This window comes from Cyprinus carpio, chromosome A4 (assembly GCF_018340385.1).
Source record: "Cyprinus carpio isolate SPL01 chromosome A4, ASM1834038v1, whole genome shotgun sequence".
NCBI lineage: Eukaryota > Metazoa > Chordata > Actinopteri > Cypriniformes > Cyprinidae > Cyprinus > Cyprinus carpio.
This window is the reverse complement of record NC_056575.1, coordinates 20,537,539-20,561,261: the sequence shown is the minus strand read 5'-3', so window position 1 is coordinate 20,561,261 and position 23,723 is coordinate 20,537,539. Positions and strand designations below refer to the sequence as shown.

The 23,723-nt window shown below is 35.8% G+C and overlaps 1 long non-coding RNA gene across 1 annotated transcript; it reads right to left on the bottom strand.

The window, feature by feature from the left end:
- Window positions 1–202: 202 nt before the first annotated feature.
- Window positions 203–1,111, bottom strand: LOC122140399. Its single transcript, XR_006157067.1, has 3 exons — window positions 981–1,111; window positions 703–876; window positions 203–588 (listed from the first exon to the last, which is right to left on the bottom strand). It is a non-coding gene; the product is annotated as an uncharacterized LOC122140399 (long non-coding RNA).
- Between the last annotated feature and the right edge of the window lie 22,612 nt (window positions 1,112–23,723).

Below are 23,723 nucleotides of genomic sequence, written 5' to 3'. Positions count from 1 at the left end.
TTAGGCTCACTTAAGTTACTGCACTTAATTTAATTAAGAAGAATGAAAATTATTTATTTTCATGTTTTAGCCTGACATGTCTTACTGTTCAAAATGTTCTATGTTTCTTAAAAATAAAAATGTATTGTGTTCAGTGGAAAAAAAGTTGTTGTTTTTTACCCAGACATTTAAAAGTAACATATTTTAGAGCTGTAATCGCAATACATTGATATTTTTACTTAAGGTTATCATACCATCAGAATCTCATACCAGACCATACCTACTACAGACATCTGTATAAATATGAAAAAATGGCCGCAAATGTTGTTTTTGTCTCTAGTTCTGGAATTCCATTGAGAGCAGATGCAACATTTGACAAAATTCTACAGCCATTTATTGTAGCAACATTTTGTTAATTATTTTATGGAAAACCATTACCTCAGTATCTCCAGCTGACAGTTTGGACTCTTCAGTCCATCAAGAAGCTTCACTCCTGAGTCCTGTAGGTCATTGTTACTCAGGTCCAGCTCTCTCAGGACAGAGTTTGATGATTTTAAAACTGATGACAAATTCTCACAAGACTGAGCAGTGAGGTTACAGATGGAAAATCTGAACAAGAAGAACACAGAAGCTGCGTACAGAATAAATCTTAACAGTGTGATTTTTTAGTAATTAACTCACAAAACAATGTAAAATAATTAATCAAACATTTCAAACTTAAACCTCAGTATCTCCAGCTTAGTGTTTGGATTCTTCAGTCCATCAGAAAGCAGCCTCACTCCTGAATCCTGCAGGTCATTGTTACTCAGGTCCAGCTCTCTCAAACAGGTGCTTGATGATTGTAAAACTGATGACAAACTCTTACAAGACCGAGCAGTGACATTACAGATGGAAAGTCTGAACAAGAAGAACACAGTAACTGCATACAGAATAAATCTTAACAGTGTGTTTTTTAAATAATTAGCCTGTAACAGAATTAATCAAGTATTTGAAGCTCAAACCTCAATATCTCCAGCTTAGAGTTTGGACTCTTCAGTCCTTCAGAAAGCAGCCTCACTCCTAAATCCTGCAGGTCATTGTTACTCAGGTCCAGCACATTTAGATGGGGAATCCCTTGAGGATTGTAAAGCTGAAGACAAAAACTCTCACAGGACTCCGAGCAGTGAGATTACACCCACATAATCTGTGTAAATAACAAAAACAAACAGCGATATTAATGTGACTTTATGGGTTATGTAGTTTATAATATGCAGTACGTTTGTGTTAAATACCAGTGTAATTGGTAAAACTTTATAATACTTATACAATAACAATAATACATAACTCATTTTAAAACTATTGTAGTTCATTAATAGTTTATAAACTGTAGTAAATACTTTAATAGACCATATACAAATAGTGAGTTCATCATTCATCATTAGGTTTTGGGTATAGAGTTCAGTATCTGTAAACATCTTCATAGCAACTTTGATAACCCCATTATGACCACAGATTTAATAAAAAGTACCTTACAAATTAATTTACACCAAACTTTTTGTTAATTGGAGTTAATGAATAGTTTATAAATTGTAGTTTCTATGTTGTTAACAAATTAACAAGTTATAAACAAATAGTGAGTTTTTCTATTAATATTACTGTAATTAACGTTAATTGTAATTGAATTAAGTGCTAATTCAAGACTTACATAACATTTTTTCATCCTTTATTAACAACTTGTGACTATACCTAAGTGATATATTTTATACCAGTATTAAATTAGTTGTTAATGGTTAATAAAAAAAAGAAGTTATTAATTCACAGTAAATAACTGCTTATGTATAAAGTGAAATTGCACATTTAAACATTTTACCATTATTTATAGCCATTATTAAATAAAATACTAAATACGTTTTTAATAAATATCACCCAATAGTTGTACTGCTTTTTGTACAGAACTTATGTGCCACATACATAATACTTAATTCAACTCTACTTTATTTATAAAGCATTTTCAACACCACAAGTTGAACCAATACAATGTGTCTGTCCCCTGCAAAACATCAGGATCTTACTGTTATGGCATTCTGATTTGCTTTACAGTCTTAACAAAGATGGTTCTAAACAGTACCAGAAAAGGATTCTTCAGCTTATAACTATAGCAGAACCCTTTTTGGTGCTAAATAGAATCCTTTTTATAGGCTTCCACAAAGAACCATACTTTTGAAAGTTCTATATATAACCTTAATGGTGTTATAAATTAAATTTTTTAATGATGGTTTGTTTTCATTAATGTAGCATATTAGTAGACTTATCTTAATTAATATAAGTATATTCATATTATTTGTATATCTTATTTATTAATATTGTTTTTACCCTTTATCTGCCTAGTTTTATATTGGTAACACTTTATAACAAAACATTTCAGTTATAAGTTCATTTATAAATTATTAGTTAATTATGACCTGAATTTCATTTACAAAACAGTGATCTATTACATTCATAAATTGATTAATAAGTGAGTAAGTTAACCTTTTAGTAATGTTGAATTATTTCCGTTAGAAGTCACTGATACGTTAGTAGTTAATGATGAATGGAATCATTTACCAAACATGACTATACGTTCATAAATGATTAAAAGTGGTATTGCTAACAATGGACAAATGTGTGTAAGTTATCGTAACAATACATTTAAAATCTTGAAATAAAATCAAAACAGATCATTAGTAGGATGGTTTATTAAGTGATTCGTTGAGACATTATCAATTATAAAATCACTGAAGTCTTTATGTCAAACCGTTTGGTAATCATCTCAATAAAAAATTTGTCAATCACGAACACAATAATGAACAAAACCATTAATAACCAGATGCCCCCCGCTGTATACTGATGTTTTGATGACCCCATGGTGTAAGCTGCGGTCTGTGTTCAAAAGCAACAAAACTGCAGGTATGCTAAAGCCATATCTTTTAGCAAGAACAGCATAATTTATTTGGTTTGAAGGGGATAAAGACATTTATAACTGCCTTAGTAAGGTGATTCCAGTGAGGTGTGTTAAAATCCTTTATCTGTTCGTGTGGGGGGTGTGGGGATCTAGTGAGAAAGTGAACCTCTCAACCAGGTTTACCCTTCCACTGAACGCTCAATAAGGGGCACAGAGTAGTTTAAAGGAGTGGTGTTAAGAGAAGACAGCGGTATATTACCCTCCACCACAGTCAGCACTTGCCCCTGCAGTACACATTACCAAAGGGTCAGCATCGTTATAGATGATGTGTCAATGCATGGAATAACTCATTTACAAAGATTTCTGCATCCCCTACTCTAAAGTGTGAACTTATGTCATTCACTTGTAAAGGTGTTCCATATCATGTGCAGATCTTCCTGTTACATGATCCATATCAAAGCGCAAGAAACCATCTCCAAGCGAGAACTTAATTTTTAGAGATTATATATATATATATATATATAGTATCTATATGATATAAGAAGATATATAGCTACATATATAATTAAACACTCGGCAACCATTTGATTGGAGTATTAAGTGTTTATTTGTATTTGTTTAGTTTCCCATGGCGTACAGATGCTCACCATAAAGATGAAAACGCACCATAAATGTAGTCCATTATTTTGTGCCTTTTTATTCCAAAAGCTTCAGAAGGTCGTACGCTACCACCATGTGCGAAATAAGATTTGTTTGCAGTTAACCTACCCTAAATCATCACATCACATTAACCTAACACGCCCATAGCATGCTGTCGTCTCATTTGCATTAGGCAAATACCGGGTAAATTTACAAACATGTAGTTTAGTTGTACATACCTTTATAAAGCTCTGCAAATGAATATTTTTGTGTAACCCATTTACAAGGTAGGTGAATAGTTTTACACTTTAGATTAGGTGGATGCAGAAAGTGTTATATACATGACTTGTTATTTATTTACTTATTTTATTGTGAGAGGGACAATGCTCATGGATCAATCAAACAAGTTACTTGCTGTAAACAAGCAAGCGTTAGCTAAAAAAAAAAAAAAAATTACAATAGTATAAAATCCACTATAAATTTAATAACTACAATAGCAAGGTAATAAATACAGCAGGACATTTTGAAACAATATATGAACCCCATACCCTCAAAACAGACAATATATTGCTCATCTCACCTAGCCCTCAACTTAATTACAGTTATAAAGTCAATACAATATAAATAGAAAAAGGAAAGGAAAGAAAAAAATGTTCATGGACTTAAGTATTGGGTTATGGTTTACAATATAATTTGTCCCTCATGTTACTGTTTGTTAAAAGAGGACGAGACTATTACACTCCCTTAACTCCGTTGGGCAGATTATTTCAAAAAAACAATCGTGGCTCTGACAGAAAAAGGATGTGTTCTCAAAAATTAACTACTTTTCTATATTGACCTAGGCAGTCCCCTCTGGTGGTTGCTATGGGTTACCTCTATTGACCTTGTCTTTCTGTTTTCTAAGTGATACTTGCACAGTGGTGGGGGAGCAAGCCCATAGGCGTACCTTTAAAGACAAAGACAGGCATCAGCAAAGTGTCTGTAGTTTCTCAAGCTAAAACATGTATGTGTTTTTTGATTATATGACAATGATGATAGCTATTACCCTTACGTGGTCCAATGTCTTTAATTGCCGGTTTATAGAAGTGACTCCAGATGGTTGACAATATTGTTTTATTGGCTTGCGACCAGACTAGTATACAAATAATTTGTAACATGTAAGAAAGGTCTACAAAATGATATGTTACCTTTTGATGCGGTGACGTCCCCACATATGGGATTTCTTATTTCCGTGCCCCTGTGAGAGTATGGTCCCACATCTGGGATATTAAGAACATTCCGTGGACGGTCACATAACTGTCAAAATTACAAACCGCGGTTTTCGCGCGGTTGGCTGGTCGCTGAGGCCAGAGGACAGGGGACGTTCCCACTGCTCTTGTCAATATTATCACAGCTATGGCAGTGTTCTTAACCACATACTGCATAGTTTTAGGTTTCCGACATTTAAAAGCAATAAGTACTAGTAAAACAATATCATTTAAGAGTTTTGAAAAAATAACACGCATATGCTATGGACAGCAACAATAACAATCCATTCAATATTTAATTTGAATACGTGTGTTTGATTCATATCAGATACACAGCGATAAGGAACTGATAAAGCGTCACTCGATTCATCCCCCAGTCACCTGCCACTTATTAATGTATTTCGGGAGAGGAGAAAATTGAATGAATTCACATGCTGTAAATCCGAATGACAGGACCTCTCTGCACTGCAGCAACGAAAACACAACATGGCGGATGCGCCCGTCCACAGTACAGATCACGACAAGATCATTTAGAAGTTTTTTAAAACGACAAAACCACACTCATTTACACATATTTGGTGAATCGGAATATCGATTGTTCATGAAATGGTATGCAAAAGTTGTGAATATTTTAAATAAAAAAAGGAAAAATGAAATAAAAGCGACCCATCTGTCACACAGTGTTTGTTATTGTAGACGCGGTGGTGTCACGTGACAAGCCCTGATGCGTCGCCATGGGGGAACACCGTAAGGGAAACGTTCTAAAATAAACGGTTCGTCCTTAAAAAAACTACTTCTGGGGGGACGCTAGAATATTTTAAACTCAACACTGCAAAGGTTAACATTTACAAAGTGACTTAATAGTTTACACTTTAGATTAGGGGATGCCAGAAGTGTTATAAATGACTTGTGTACATATACAAATTATTTAAACAGGTAAGAAAGGTTCTACAAATGATATTGAACACATTTACAAGTGATGAATAGTTTTCATTTTAGAATAGGGGATTCAGAAAGCTTTGTAAATGATTATTCATGCATTTCCACATCACTATAACAGACTGCTGAACACTTTGTAGTGTGTCCTGCGGTGTAACGTGTCTGACTGGTGAGGGGTATAGAAAGCTGTCTTCTCTGACAGCCATGAAGTCGTTTAAATCTGTGCACCTGATGTGAACTTCAGTGGAAGGTAAAAGCGGTTGATGAGGTTCACTTTATCACTAGATCCACACATCCACATCAGAACACAAGGGTCTGTTGCTGATGTCAGTGAAAGGATTTAACCCAAGGCCACTGGAATCACTCTGACTAAGGCATTTATAAATGTTTATCCACTTCAAAACAAATCAAATCTATTCTTAAACAAGGTTTTTAGCATATCTTGCATGTTTGTGCTTTTGAACACCAGACCCAAGCTTCCAACTTTCATTTACTTATGGGTTGTTCTCATTTGTTCATCGATTAACACATGTTTATTGAGATTAATTATACAAAACAATTTTGCAGAACTACTTTCAAGTGATTTGATAAGTGTTAATATAATGGTATCAACTAATAACTTATAAACCATCTACTAATGATCTGTTTGAGTTATTTTTGATGATTTAACTTTTTTTAAGATAAACTTACAACACATTTGTAACTCCGTTAGCATACCACTTATTAAGTCTTTTATGAACATAGTCATGTTTTGTAAATGATGTTTCGGTGTGGTGGAGGCAGCATCACCTGGTTTAAACTAATAACTTAAGGCTGGTGACTTGAATATACGAGATCACTAAAAACAAAGTAAAACATGGCGACGAGTAAGAGAGATGTAGAAAGTCTTTTTACTTAATCATGTTATGAATGTATCTCATGTTTTGTAAATGATTAGTTCAGCATTAACTAATAATTTATAAATACTTATAACTGAACGTTATTATAAAGTGTTACCCTTATATCTTATAGCGTCTATTTAAGGGTTTTCTTGAAAAAAAACAAAAAACAAAAAAAAACCAAAGCATGTTTGTAAATTATAGGTAACGTTTATTTTATTTCATGACATTTAATTTTATTTTATTTCAAACACAGTGATCTACACAAAAACCGTTATTAGCAGAACTACATTAATAAATGGACACTTGACACTGACTCATAAATAAATTACTTGAATTGAAGTAAAAAATATGAAACAACATAGTTTAATGAAGGACCAAGTTCCAGGGAAACACCGTATTTTCGCAATCATCTATAATGCCTGTAAGTCCATCATTATGGATATTTGTGTTGAGTTGCAGTGGCGTATCTCATCTTTAGATGATGAGGTTGCAGAGGTGACAGCATCTGAAATGCAAAAAAATGAGTTTGGAGTTACAATATGCCTCCTCCATTTGTTGATGTAAAAAACAACAGGTTATGAAGGCCATAAGTAGATGTGAGCACTACACAATGTTAGTTAGATAAACCAAGGAATAAAACACATAAATATGAACCATATATTCAAATCCTTAGTTACTACCTGTGGCGATGGAGAAAAAAAAGTATCCTGAATGAACAGCTGGCGCACTTTGCATTGTTCTCTTTAAACTTAAAAAGAGAACCATGATTGTAGAGGGAAGGAAAGAGGAGAGGGAGGGGAAAAGGAATGAGGAAAAAAGGAGGAAGAGGAAGGCGGAAAGTAAAAGAGGGGGAAGGATGAGGAGGGGGAAGGCGAGAGAGGAAGGGAGGATGGGGAGGACAAGAAGGAGAGGGAGGGAAGGGGAGGGAGGAGGGAAGGAGAGCGAGGGGCGTGAAAGAGGGAGGGGTAGGGGAAGGGGGGGAGGGGGCGGTGTAGGGAAGGGAAAATAGAGGGATAGGAAAAGAGTGGGAGGGGAGGGAGAGGGTGAGGGGGGAGAGAAGGGGGAAAAGGAGGGATGGGGGGAGGGAAGGACTAGAGGGAAGGAAACCAGTGACAGCTTAAACAAATTATAGACATTTTAAGAAATATATCATTTACCTAAGTTTGAGCGTGTGTTGGACAGTCTGTAGTACCTGGATGGATAAGCTCTAGAAGAATCAGTAATGAGTCATCTTTGATGGAAAGCCGTTTTTACTTTTTTACATTCTCGTGGCTATGAATTCTTGATACTCAACAATCCAGTTTCTTTCACTAGTTAAAAAGTTTATTCTTGATATCAGGAATTAGATTTCAACTAGTAAAAATAATAAACTTCTTGATATCAATATATCCTGGGGAATGGCAATAGGAAAGCCGTATTGACTTCTATTTATTCGCAGGATATGAATACGTGATAGCAGCTATGCCATTTCACTAGTTGAAAAATGTAATTCGTGATATCAGAATTGGATTTCTACTAGAACAATTGGATATTTTGATATCAACACTTCAGTTTCCTTGTAACCAAATGTAATTCTGATATCAACAATTCAATTCTTCACTAGTTAAAATGCTAATTCTGATACAGGAAGTAGATTTTAATAGTAACAATTGCTATTTGTGATATCAGCAATGGTATTTTCACTAGTTAAATGTCAGCCATAGGCTGCCATTCAAAATGTAATTGTTTGATATCAAGAATTGATTTCTTAACTATTGTGAAAAATCATCAGATGATACAATGTTAATAGTAAAAACCTTTGTTTGAAGCAGTAAGCCACTGGTGTAGTAGTACAGACGTTTATTCCTGATATCAATTAATTTAATTGCCACTAGTGACAATGTTCATGTCTGATAGAATGAATGTGATTGTGATAGTAAGAAATCCAATTGTAGATATCAGAATTATATTGATCTCAGACCGAAATGCATTGTCAGATATCACAAAGAACAAATGTAAACATGGTGAATACATTATGATATCAAGAATTTAACATTTAAACTAGTAACAAATGAATTCTTGATATCAGAATAACATTTGACTAGAAAAAGTAAGTATTGATATCAACAAAGGCAGATGATATCTTGAAAACTTGCCCTTGCAACTAGTGCAAAAGAGAATTACTGATATCTAACATTTACACTAGTAAAAATACTTTTACGATATGTAGACATGCCATTTTACAGGTAAGAATAGTATGGTAATTAGCAATATGAATGACCTTTTATTTTAGATTGGCCAAAGATGGCCCAATTAGTCTATTGAAACTAAAATATATTATGGCGGATTCTTTTTTTTTTGGTTTTTTTGTTATTGGAAAAAAAAAATTCTGTTTCTTTTTATTGGCAACCTCGGAGGATAAGTAAAGGAAAACTGAAATCAACTAACTCTTCATTTTCGAGTATTAGCAGTCTTCTACTTAAAAAATACAACCAATGGAAAAATATAACAGAGTTAGGGTTGGTAGAATATTTTATGTAGTAGAAGAACGTGTTTAAAAACCATAATAAAAAACACATGAAAAACAAATCTGTGTTCAAGTTGATATTACATTAAATGGTATTTTGAGGTCACCCTTTAGTCTTTGCCAAAAGCAATTTGGCAACTAAATGCCAAACTAACTCTCATTAGAGTATTACGACTTAGGTGCTGGTAGGGTGGTAGAACATAAGTTGACGCTTGTGTGCAAATTTGCTTATAGTCAGTTGAAGTCGGTTGGGGAACTACCAAATAAAAGGTAGCAGATATTATCAAACATAATACTAATACTTCATGGCTGGCTAGCTCGTGTGCAAAGTACTATCACACAGTGTGTCTAAAGGGTACCATCAAACTAACCATTCTGATCTTACAATAAAAATAGTTCAACGCAAATGTTGTCACATTTCTGTACTAATTGTGTGTGTTAATTCAGAGTTGCAGGTGATTTGCTGAGGGCGTGGTTTGGACAGAATGGATTATGGCACTTATAAGGGCCTGAGCCAAACAGACATGTAGCGCGTATTGTGTGTGTTGGTCCTCTTGAGGACTTTTCCGACGAACTGCTGGGATGTGAGGGTGAAGGAGGATCAAAGTGGCCATGGGTTTCACATCTTGACCATCTATCCTCAGTATTTTTCGTTGTTTGGATTGTCACTGGTTGTACTTACGTTCATTTGCTGACATACTGATGTACATTTATACTGATAACACATTTCGCACTTTTTTTCTTTAGTTAAACAAATATTGTCAAGCTGCAGTTGTGTATGGTGTCTCCCTTATTTTGTTGCGGTTTGGTTATAATTGTAACAATGTGTACACATTCGTCTGATCTAATATCTGATTTTATGTCTGTTTGAGAAAAAAAAAATATTAGAATCACTGCTTTGAAGAGTGTCTTGTAAAAACTACTAAACAAAACCAAAGTAAACCTGCGGCTCGTGCGGACAACACTGATGTGCAAAGACGCAAAACGATTCCATTCTGTGCAAGAACAAAACATGAACCAGTATTTTATGTTTTTTTCCTCGATTTGCACCGCAATTGTTTGAAAAACTGTCCTGAGCAACGTCCTGAGCTGTTCTCAACAGCTGGCGCCACGTGACCTATTTTTTTCTTCTTCTTGCTTATGGTGGATCTCAGACTTGTAAGTGCATTACTGCACACCTATCTCTCAAAGGACCATTGACACTCTATCTACAAACTCATTATGAGTGTCAACTCCACTTGAGAGATAGATAGATAAACATTCAAATGGTTTCATTTTTTTGGGTGAACTAATCCCTTTAAATGAATAAAGCAAGCAAATTAGGATAAGTTTTTTTTTAGATTGAAAGTCGTAGTTAATAGTGGAATAAGTGTTTCCCTATAACTAAAGTGTTACTCCGTAAAGCAGACAAAAAACACTTATAAATAAATAATAGACACATTATAAAGCCGTTTTGAAATGTATTCATGAGGACTTTGCATTTGTCATTTTTACATGTAAAAACAGTAATAAGATGTACTTAATTATTGTGCCTCTTACAACAATGATCTAACAAAGGCAAGGTATGATACTTAGAATACATATACTATGGGAAATATAATTCTATTGAACTCAAAATGGATGCAACATGTTCATTGTGTGTATAAATCCTCATCCTTTCAAAACTATCCCACAAATAAGGAAGCATATAATACATAAACAATGTTCTTATGATTATGTATGAGTGACACAACATATTATAATTTATTTTTATAATGAATTATAAATAACGGCTTCAACTAAAGTGTTACTGCTTTTTTCTACCTTGGCAACCTTTTCACTGTAAGAGCCACAACGGCTCGAACATAGCTATAGTTTGCAAATAATTTTGCAATTTATTACTGTCTACTTGATATAAGGTGTGTTACCCAATGTATCCATTCAAAATTTATAAGTAACTTAAATAAGCACAACTGTCAGGGACTGTCCCAAGTATCTCCAAAGCCTGAAAATGCCTAATGGTCACTCCTGTATAATAACTTATCTGTGCATTTGTGCTCACACTTGCAGCAAATAGTTCATGAATCAAACTGATCCAATTCAACTCAATGACTCAATGATACAGTTTCACCCCCCCCCACAGGCGGTTGTCCATTTATCAACACACTGGATCTGTCCTACTGAAATGAGGCAAGAACCGAGTAGTAATATGATACCGGGAGCAAAGGATTTTACTGATGAAGTGAAAATAAATCAATTTTGTAATTGTAATCAAAAAATTGAAATCAAAGGGAACATTTTTTAAGACAGTCCACAAAAAACATAATGCCTACATTTCTTAATGACTTTGAACATTATTTCATTCTCTTAACTGGAAAACAGCTTCACAAAATCCCAGGTTTTCCAGGATGGTTGGGAAGCCTGACTGTTTTGATCAGGTTTTTTGAGTAGGCATTGCCTATCTTGTGTTCTTGGAGAAAATGCCACTGACACAATTGTACTACAATATAGACAGGAAAAAATATTTGCTAGCTATAGTTAAGAAACACCTATTCTTCCACATATTTGAACCTAGTGATTCAGTGAATGTGAATGTCAAACCTCAGTATGTTCAGTTGACAATGTGAACTCTTCAGTCCATCAGAGAGCAGCCTCACTCCTGAATCCTGCAGGTGATTGTGTACTCAGGGTCCAGCTCTGTCAGATGACAGCTTTGGGATTGTAGAGCAGAAGACACAAGCCAAGCAGCATGTTTCATCAAGACGACAGCTAAGTCAAAACTGCCAAACAGAATGTTTAACAAGATTATTTTCTAATGTTCAGTGATTCTGCACAATACTTTATTGTGGCCTTAATAATTGGGACAGGACATTATTTTACATAATATTTTTAACATTTAATTGTTTTAGTGATCTAGAACACAATATTTAATTAAACAAGCAGTCAGTGGAATTACTCACAAGGGCTTTTTCTTGCAAGGCATCTCACAGCTGGAATGAGTCTCCTTGTAGTCTGCTTTGTTTTGACGTGAACCGCTTTGGGTTGAACTCATCCAGGCTCCTTCTCAGACATCAGCAGTATGTAGGTCCAACACTGTGCACATTGAAGATGAGGGTCTCTTCCAGGATGTTCATCTGAACTGAGGGTAACTCATGGATTATCCTCATATAATGAATTATTTTTTCAGCTCAAGTAAGCAGTAAAATAGGTTGACTGAAAGGTTTCATCTGAGATGTCCTGCAGTTTTTTGTAATTTTTAATGTATTCCGTTGTTTTGTGTGATGCTCTTCTGTGGTATCTTTTAGTGTGTGTGATCAGACCTTTGAGCAGGGCCCCTTCTGATACCTGGATTCCAGTGTTTTGGGGAAATGCCCATCAGAAACCGCAGGACAGGTCCTGATGTCCTCTCTTACTCTGCATTGCTTTGTCAGTGGCCATCTTTGTGTAAGTCATGAAATTTTGAGATTTTCTAACGAAGATACTGAAGCTTTTTGCATGGCTGTTAGTTTGTGAATCTTCCCAGAGAAAAACCAAAGCTCTCGCATGTTCTTATTTAGGTAACAGAGGAACACATGCACGTGCAGCGAGGAACTCTTGAACACTCAGATGCACAAAGCAGAAGACTGTTGTCTTATATAAAGTCCATCTTCCTTCTTAAAGATCTCAGCGATCATTCCTGTGAACTCAGTGTCTTTACTCACATTAATACCACATTCTTTCAGATCTTTCTCATAGAATACACACAATGTTTTCCTTCTTCAGCTGTTCAAATGCTAGCTTAGCTAACTTCAAAAATCATCTTTCTATTTAATTTTAAGTGCTCTTTACATTCATTTTTTCTTCTTGTTCATCATACTTCTGACTCTTCATGTTCATCTGTATCCGCAGGAAGTGAATGTATATTTCAGTGAGTGTTGTGCTTGATGTTCTCTGTATTGTTCATGATGAGAGTATCCTGAAGTACTGTGGCTGTGATCCAGCAGAACACAGGAATGTGGCACATGATGTAGAGACTACGAGACGTCTTAATGTGTGACATGATTCTGGAGGCTTGAATCTCATCTGTGATTCTCTTTCCTGAAAAGTACTCCTCCTTCTGTTGGTCAGTGAATCCTCGCACCTCTGTGAACCAACCCACAAAATGTCCGAGGAGGGATCTGATTGGCTGCTGCTGGGTTCGTGATGTCACCCAGACAAAAAGCTGATTGAAGGGGCTTACCTTTTACCCAAACTTGTGAACAGCACATCTACAGATGCTCTTTCCTCAACAGTGTCCAGTGTGTCACTTTTTAAAGTTCAATGGCAGGCGACTCTCATCAAGTCCATCAAATATAAACGCTAGCTTACATTTCTTATATAACTTTGATTTCTCCAGGTCCTTCAATTCAGGATAAAATTTCAGCAGAAACTCATGGAGACTGACCTTTTTATCTTTAATCATGTTGATCTCTCTGAATGGGAACAGCAGGAAAACACCTACTCTATATCCTGATGGTGTTTCCCTTCTGCCCAGTCCAGGATGAACTTATACACAGAGGACAGTTTTTTTTTCTTTCCGATGCCAGCAACTCCCTTGGTCAGCACAATCTCTTCCTCACATTGTTTTTTTCCTCAGTTCAGTAAATATATCATTGCATTTGATTGGTTTTGACAGTGTGTTTTTTTTTTTTGTTCCTGAAAAACATCATCAATCTTCAGAATGGCCTCATGTTCATGATTGACATCTTTCATATCTCCCTCTGTGTGATAAACAGTTCTGTGTAAACAGTCCTTGAGATCTGGTGTCACTTCTTTGTTGCCCTCAAAAATAAATTTAGCTTTCTTTTTCATGTTGTTTTTGTGAGTTTTCAAGAAGTTTTGCAGTTCTATAATGAAAAACAAATCAATCAGACTGACAAAAGCATTAAATAAATTGATATGATCATTATTATTAATAACTGATGCAGACAGATTAAATTCATACTGCTAAAAACAGCACAGACCATCCTAACAGCAGCTTGGTTTCACTTTTGGAATTTCTGAAAGTTTTTTTTGTTTTTTGATGTTTTACTGATTGAGATCATCTTTAGGGCCCATGCTGACCAATGTTACTAAAAGTTGAATGATTTCCAAATCATCTTAGCACAATCAAACAGGATGTTTTGAACCTGCTTAAATGAACCTTTGCATGTGTGATTGTAATCATGGATTGATAACATTGAATCAAGTTTGGTGACAGTGCCACTTACTGGTTAACTTAATAAACAATTGTATCACAAAATAGATGTTTAATTATTTTTTAGACCTTTGTGAACTGGGTTTCACTGGGGACATGTGGTAACTTACTTTATATTAAGGACCAGTTCTCACTATTAACTACGTAATTCCTCAAATAAAAACCCGGTAGTTAAAATAAACGCCAGGCCTCTGGATAGTGGCCGGGGGGGCGGGGCCGGGGATGTGGTCAACACGGACAAATACACGCCCAATGATGGAGCGGTTCTTGTTCTCGAGTCAAGAACCGGTTGCATTGGTTTTCAGATCATCAGTACACTGAACCGAGAACTGTTGGACGTGTCCGATTTGAGAACTGAGGATCTGAGGATCTGATGCTACTGCGCATGCGTGATTCAGCGTGAAGCAGACTGACACACAGTGCGTCAGAACCGAACTGGTTCTTTTGGTGATTGATTCTGAACTGTTTCTGTGCTATTGTTATGATCTCTGTCCTGGAACGCTATCGCTTTTCATTTAAAACGGTTTATTTAAAACAATTATTTATCAAAAAGATGGAATTAGAAATAAAGGCCTGCCTCTAATAAAAGCCTGTTTCAAATAAAAGCCTCTTTACCTTCTGCAGTTCAGGTAAATAAAGGCCACCGGTTTTTTATTTGAGGAATTACGGTAGTTGCTTATTAGCATGCATATTACTAGCATATTGGCTGTTTATTAGTACTCATAAATCAAATGTTAATACCTTATTCTGCATGACCATATTTTAGATCCCTTAATCCTACACCTTACTTACTATTAATAAACAGCAAATTAGGAGTTTGTTCAGGGAAAACATTTAGTTAATAATGAATGTGTGATCCCTTTTCAAAAGAGCTGGACGCACTATTCTAATTCACTATATATTTGTATAAGATCTGCCGTTGGTGTGACTGGCCCTGTAATGCTTGCAGTTATATGTTTTCTCTAGTTTTATTTACAGACAGTGATTGATATTTACTCCCAGATATGTTTTGAATTACCTCCAACAGGGACATATGTCTTCATATTGCCTTCAGCCTGAGCTGTGAGAGAGAGAAAAGAGAATTACTCACTGGGAAACATTTATCACACATTAATCACATCAGCAAGCAAAAAGCAAAGAGGAAAAGAGGTTTAAGTCAAACCATCACACTGGGTAATCTACTCACATTATAGTCATGGTGAATGATGTTACCTTGCTTGTGTTCATTCTCCAGCTGATCAGCCAGATCATTCTGCTTCATCTTCCTCAGGATGTCCACCATGATCTTCACAGCTCCTTCTGGTCCAAAACATGCCACCAACTTTCCCACTGTGTCGAATATATCTGCCTTTTCCATTTCAGACTTTGATATACACTTATGATATGCATTCATTAAGTGCCAATGAAACTCCTTCAGTTCAGCTTCTACCAGCTCCCTAGTGAGTCCTACGAGCAGCTCTTTAACAGAACGTCATCGTCCTTCACTGACTCCACAGCTGCAGGACAAGAAGAAAAAGATCTGGATTACTTTCACTCTTAACATGTGGGACCGAAGAAGTGCTCAAATGGTATTTGGATTATGAAGCTGTGAAAGTTAAATTCTGATATGAGATCATCAGAAAGTTGTTTAAACCTTGATACAATTACAGTGTTACCACCAGCCCGGGACCGCCCAGTGCTTTGATAGTTTTAAATTCGTAGGATAACACCAAACAAAAAAAAGAAAAAAAAATAGTGAAGCGTGTTATATACCTCTTGGAAAGCGCTGAGATTCTTGCGATTCGAATGATACAAAAATGATACCGAATGATATTTTAAAAAACAATTAACACAGCAGAGGTTCAATCCAGTGTCTTTGTCAGACCAGCAACAACCGAAAAAAACACTAACAATCACTGAGGAAACTCACCTATCATGCCCTTTGTTGCTCCAAAAAATCCATTACATTCCAAAAAAAAAAAACGGTGTAGTTACCACTGGAAATGGGTGCAAGACTATCCAGTTTCAGTGAATAATTAAATCCATAGCACATGGTTATGTTGATAAACATGCCACAGACTGAAGTAGTATACATTTCAGATTAGCCGATGGTTTTTTTGCAATCGATACTATCGGCGCTTTTTCGCAAGTGGTACTTGGGTTTTGACGGAACAGATCATAAAAACAATGATATGCTTAAAATGGCCGCTGAACTCTGCCCTTTTGATAGACACCTCTCTTGAGCCAATAGCTGCTTCTATGAGGTGTTTATGGCCAGTTATAGCCAATAAGCTTCACATGTCAATGGACTGGGCAGCTTCTCTTTGATGGACAATAGATCGAGCCTGTTGCATCAGAGTTTGGAATGACTGTAGCGTTTCTGATAGCCAATGAAATTCTTGAGGAAGATTAATATGCAATTTTAGCGGGGGGATCAACCTATCAGCACATAGCTCCGTGCGCCAATTTATGACAGAAACTCGTGCGTCCATGCGTAGGGGAAGCGTGGACCAAGGACACTGATATAGTGGACAGTTCACAGAGAGTTTTGAGCTTGGAGAGAGTTTGGCGAAGAGAAATGATGAAGCTCAAAGCTTTCACTTGATGAAGTTGTGGAGCAATGCACTTTCAGGCATGACAGTGATGAGTGGGAAGATGACATTAGAGACGAAGAGAATGGCGTTTTCATCCGTTGACTCCATACGGAGGATCTGTTTTTGGATGGGAGGGCTTGGTCACTCTCGACAAGTAAGAGATGTTTCAATATATTTTATAACATTTTACTGTATTTACTGAGGTAATAAAGTAATTGCGAAAACTACGCCAGGTGGCGCAAAGGCACAGGTTGCAAACTGACTGTAATTGTACAATTTTGGTTTGTAAACAGATGAAATGATGAAGTAAAACAACAATAGCAATTATAATATAACATTGTAACATTCTTAAAAACCATTAGAAAATTTACAGTGAGTTAATTTCAAAATGCGGTATAGTCTTAGGCTATAGTCACGCATCAAAAATTTAAACAAAACACCTTTACACAAAAGGCTCTTTCTGCATGCTATTATTGTTACTAAACCAGTCGTTATATATGTGTGTGTATATATATATATATATATATATATATATATATATATACTCTTATATATATACCATATATATATATACTCTAGATTAAAAGAGATAAATGTTCTCATTTCAGTTAAGTTCTTGGAAAAAAAAAAAAAAAAATTCCTTCAGGTTCCATATGCAGAGCGAAATGAGAGCGGTCCAGCATTTAGAAATAGTTATTAATGCTCCTGCTATTATTCTTGATTTTTCAAACTGCTAACACTTTGCAGTTTCGCATTATGCCTTTACTGTGTGACCAAAAATAGTGTATTATCTCTTTCAGCTGTTTGATCGCGCTGGTGCCTCACACGCACATATTCATTGGAAACAGCAGCCGTTCACTGTGCCATTCGGCGTGGGCAGTGGTCCACTTTGGCATATTTTTTGCTCATTATGATTTTTTCAAATCGATACTGGAAACACGCGTATTGAGCTACTAAAGCCCTATTTTACCTAATGTATAATAGTTTCGCTTCAAAATGGGCAACATCACGAATATGGAAATGTTTGGATTTGTCCCGAATGAAAGAGGTAAGCCCAACCTCGATTTAAATTTTTAATAATAATACTAATAATATAAAATACACTATATTATTTATTATTTATATTATTTATAGCGACGACCTATATTAATTATATACTGCAATTATATTATCCATTAGAATTAGATATTTTTTAATCTTGTTTCTGTTCGATAGTTCAAATTTAAAGGATTTGTTGTAAAAGTGAGGTAAAAAATCCTATGGTACATTATAACATTATTAAGGGCTGCCATTATTATTTCTGAATGTAATCAAAAATGCGATATACAGTAGGTAGACAACCAAAATGGGTAATACCGCCGCACGTACCACCGTTAACTGCAAGTCAGTCGCGTGTTAAAATCATTCGCTATACTACTGACAGGTGGCGCAAAGGGACGGATTGCTAACTGAATGTAATTGTAAAATGAAAGGAAGACGTTAAACAACAATAACATTATAATATACATTATAACATCCTTAAAAGCCATTAAAAAAATAGGATAGTCTTAGGCTACTGTCTACTCATCAAAAATTTAAAGAAAGACCTTTACACAAGGGCTCTTATGCATGCTATTGTTATTAAACCGTCATTACATACATAGCCTACATACACACACACACATGTTTGTTTAGCTTCATGGGCAACATGTTTGGATTTGTCCGGAATGAGAGAGATAAGCCCAACGTTACCTTATGTATCGCTTTTACTTACGCCAGAGAAGCGGTTTTTTTTTTTTTTTTTTTTTTTGTTTATCAGCCTATATTATATACTGCAATTATATTTATCCTTTACAATTATATATTTGTAATTCTTGTTCTGTTCTGATAAATTTGTTGAATTTAAAGGATTTGTTGTAAAGTGAAGGGAACTAAAAATATCCTGTTGGTACATTAGCATTATAAGGCCTGCCGTTATTATTTCTGAATGTAATAAAATGCAACTCTAACAAACGTAATTTATTTTTTAGCGTGTTTTCGTGTATGTTTTTATCCAGCTTTATTTTTCCATTGCATCTAAAAATGACTTTGTGCATCACATTCACTCCGCGCGCTCAATCTGCCTCTCGTGTTGCTCAGCTGTGGACGATTTCAAAATGTTTGATATAAAGGTTGCTGTCACATTTTATACAGGAAATGTTCATTTAAAAAAAAAGAAAAAGAAAAAAAAATCAAAATATATTGTTAGTTTTATGCTAACATGCAATCAAGGTCTTCAGATACAATATAAGACACAAGTTCATTTAGGCTATTTAACATGCACTGTGACATTTTACCATTTCAACTTATAAACTCTTTGAGATTTTAAAGTCAGTTTAGTATTGAGATTCGAGTTAAATCTAGTATTAAAAAAAAAAAAACCTGAAGGTTTATGAAAGTTCAGTCAATAAATCATTTTTTTAAATAATGGCACTTAAAGTTTTGAACTAAAACATTATTTCAACCACATAGCCTGTGAATGAATAAAAATGCATACTTTTCAATGAAAGAACACTTTCATTGTGTAGGCTGCTTCTGGTGTTTGGATTGATACTTCAATAAAATGAGGTCCAAGTTTAAGAATAGCCAACACTAGGTTTTTTTAGGGATTTTTCTAAGGATTTTTTCTCTCTATTTAACAGCATTAACTTACAATGAAATACATCTTCCTTCAGGTCGACTGAATGTTTTCCTGCCTTGCTAAATGTTGGGCTTATGATAAATAAGTTGTGACTGCTTCAAACTGGATTTTGTAAAATCAAACTTGAGGACTTTGAACCAGGATCTCTTGAGTCATGTCATTGTGAAGCTGCAGTGTTTTGGCAGAGTATTCCGCTTGGTCTTAAAGCTTCCTCAAATGCCTACGCCACAACAACAACAATGCATTTTGCAAAAAAGAATGATTAATTATCAATTGAGAATTTGTTATTTTTATGGTCTGGTGAAAATAATAATATGAGTCTCGAGAAAATAATAAATAAAGAGAAATGCCATAATATATATATATTATATATTATATATATATATACACAACCCGGTTGTGGTGTTTTTATATTTATTTATATATATAATGAAATATTATATAAACTATTAATACAAATGTGTTCTGCAGTTTGCTGTTTATGTTACACCATTTTTTTTACTTTAGATATGGCCCATTTTACACTTAGCAACCAGTAGTGACTGACCCAGTCCAGCTGAGGGGGTTGGGGTTTGGGTTAGTTCTGTATAGCCAGGGGGCTTGGAAAAATAAAGGTGTGAATCTCTTGCTCTTTCATATGGACAGTGTCTGATGAGGGTTTCAAACTTGCAGAGCAGGTTTAGGCAAAGTGTTTTCATGCCTCTTGGGTTTGGCTTTTACAATTTTTGCTACTGCATAGGCCTAAAGAGTATTAAATACAATATAACATGTTTTTGTTTTATGGCAGGAGAGATGAGGCGCTTCTGAGAGACAGACAAAGAAACTGGCGAAAGAGACAAGCATCTGCCAACAAGACAAAAACTTTTGTTCTTAATGTAGGCCTATAGCCTATGCTGCTTTGTACTATTTTCTTCCTGCAGTCAATTTGGCAAATACAAATGTAAAAATATATTGCGACATTAAAAATATATTGAGACAACATTTTGTAGACTTTCTATGATTTACAATGCACAAACCAGAAGCAACAATATCTGCAGAATGGAGAAGGGTTGACCATTCTCAAAACATAAACCATTGATTTTATTTCAATTTTCGTTTTTGTGTTTCAGAGGAAAAATCAATGGTAAGGCATCTCTCCTTTACGGACTGTTCTGAAAGCAGAATTTATACAAAATGCTTTAAAAAAATCTTAACAGAGATGTCTAGAGGGTATTTAACAGGTCTGCCCCCAATGCAAGCATTTTTTCTAGCTACTAGTAGTCATTCACAAGCTTCAAGGCTATCAACTACCACTGTGAATGCTTACATTAAATTAACAGTCTAACTGGCCAATGAGCCTTTGAGTATATTCCCGCCAGCTTCAAGCACTTGCATTAAGTTTGCCACAATGCACAGGCAGAAGCAGCCTAATAATTGTGAAAAAGGAGACATTTTAATTATTTATTAATAAACTAATGTTTTCTTGTCGGCTGCAAGATGAAATTCAGGGTGCTGACTCTCATCTCCACAGGATACGCATAATCAGGGAGTATTTGCTTTCGTTTTGAATTAGTTTAAAATTAGACATTTCAAGATATCAGTAGATATATTTCTCATGATCTGCATTGTCAAATAAATGAAAGGTAATGAATAACAAAGTATAGAAACTAACATAACTTATTAAAGTAGGCTACTAAAGTTTCATCTGAGAATATTAAATATTTTAACTACTGTGTTTTTCTTTCATTTTCCTTTGACTGCTGCAGTCAAATGTAACACACAAGCCAGGCAAAGCTGACGGTTATTTGCGAAAATGTGCTTTGATGCTTTTGTTTGATAACTTGTGGTTAAAGCGCCACTCAGCGGTCAAAGCTGCAAATGCACTTTGCAGACACGGTGGTATGGTATGCACTCAGAGCTGCAGAAAGCACATTCTGGCTGGCCACCTACTGTAGAAAAACTGCTGTACATACTGTCTCAATGTTGTCTATCACTGTAAGTGTAGAATTAATATTAATTTTAAAATCTATATATCTCCATATCACATGAAGTAGTACAGTATAAAATACTAAACATAAATGAATAATGATCTAGATGTTTCTTGTTTCTCCACTGGAATTGTCTTGAGCAGAAGTTCTGAAACTCTTTCTAGCTCCAAACGTTTTTTTGGTTTTTGGAGTTTTTTGTTTTTGTTTTTTTTAGAACTTAAACCAGTTAAACCAGAATAATTTAAGAAAACTAATGAAATCAGTTTTTCAGACTCGAGATGAGAGTAAACCCAGACCTACACAACATATATGACATACCACTTAATGATGAGTAAAATAATTGACAAATTAAAGGGACACAAACAACACTGAAAAACATAGATAAACAGAGTGAGGATGCACTGATCATGATTTCTTTTAATGGCTGTTTCTGCTATTTCAAAAACATATGGGTCGATTGCAATACCGGTTTATGATTTTAAGTAAACTTTAAGCAAATTTATTTGTTGTTTAGGTAACACTTTAGTTATGATTTTAAGCTATTAACTAGTTGTTTATTAGCATGCAAATTAGTAGCATATTGGCTTATACTGCATGACCATATCGGCAGTGTTGGGCAAGCTACTTGGAAAATGTAGTAAGCTAAGCTAACAGTTACTCTTCATTACATGAAGCTTCACTACACTAAAGCTACAGCCCTGTGAAATGTAGCAAGCTAAGCTACAGCAACACGGCAAAAGTAGTTTACTACATCTAAGCTATTTAAAAAAAAAAAAAACTTTTATATTGAACCAACATCATACCAAGTCAATGCTCTCTCAGTGATCACTACAACTGTCAGTCAAGCAGATAGACAGGCATAATAGTACATTAGTGTTTATTCAACAACTGTTCCAAACCAATTTGGCAACAAAAATCAGTCTTAACCATCTCAGATCAGAAATAAAGGCTTGCACTCTAAAAAACGTTTATTTACTAACGGCTTGTTTTTCTTAAAAAAACACTTGCTTCTCTAATCTTTTTGTATTCTATCTTTGTTTGTCTTTTTATTTATTATTACAATTAACAAAAGCAAAAAAGGCCTCTAAATAAAAAAACAACCAAAAAACAACCTTGCTACGTGTACTGCGTTAGGCGAACCTGAGACGTTTTATGGTACTTGTATTTCATTGCTCTTTTGTTGATTTGATTTCTGTCCAGTGTGCTCATTGTAAGTTGCTTTGGAATCTTCGTGTTTCCTATGTGTTTCCATTGATCCCAGGTGTTTCTTGTTCCTTTGTCTGCTAGTAAACATCATCCTGTGTTTGTCTCCCTTGGTTTATGGAATTAAAAGTGAAGTCAAAGTATTCTCCAGCATCTTCTCATCTCTCCCTCATCCAGCGTGACTGAACAGCAGACCGAACTGTAAGTGGCACCCCCTCCTCCCCGTGTTTATTTTCCAGTCAGCCGGTAGTTCCCGAAGCCCAGTCAGCCGGTAGTTCCCGAACCCAGTCAGCCGGCATTTCTCGAGCCCAGTCAGCCGGACATTAATATGGCAACCCTGCCAAATGTTAATGTGGCCCAAGTGTCAGTTCCAGCCCCAGTGCCCACTCCTCAAAAGCGCATTCCCAGTGCCCATTTATTGAAAGTTCCTTGAAGGGAACTTTCAGGTTTTTGTTCAGTGTTGGGCCAGACCATGCCTTATCCCCCCGATTCAGAAGAGTAAACTAGGGGTGAGGAGAAGGGTGTTGGCCCAGGCCCCAGAGTTTGCTCCAATGTTGGCCCAACCCCCTAGCAAAGCCCTGGATGGGCTCCTGTTCCTGAGTTAACCCCAGGATGGGCTCCTGTTCCTGAGTTAAGCCCAGGATGGGCTTCTGTTCCTGAGTTAAGCCCAGGATGGGCTTCTGTTCCCGAGGTAAGCCAAGGATGGGCTCCTGTTTCCCCTCCGATAAGGTTAGGTTGGGCTCAGGGTGGGCTGTTGTTCCCAGGTTGTGCTCAAGATCCCCAGTTCTGCCCAGGAAGGGCTCCAGCCCCAGTTTCTCGTTAAGCCCAGGGAGGGCTCCAGATCCCCAGTTCTGCCCAGGGAGGGCTCCAGATTCTGAGTTGTGAGGGGTAAGGGCTCAGGACTCTGGTCTTTGGTTTCTGTTGAGCACCTGCCAGATACCTAGTTTTCACCAAGAAATTTTTTTCTGCCCAGGAAGGGCTCCAGGGCCGAGCCGGCCAAGGCCACGGAGTATCCG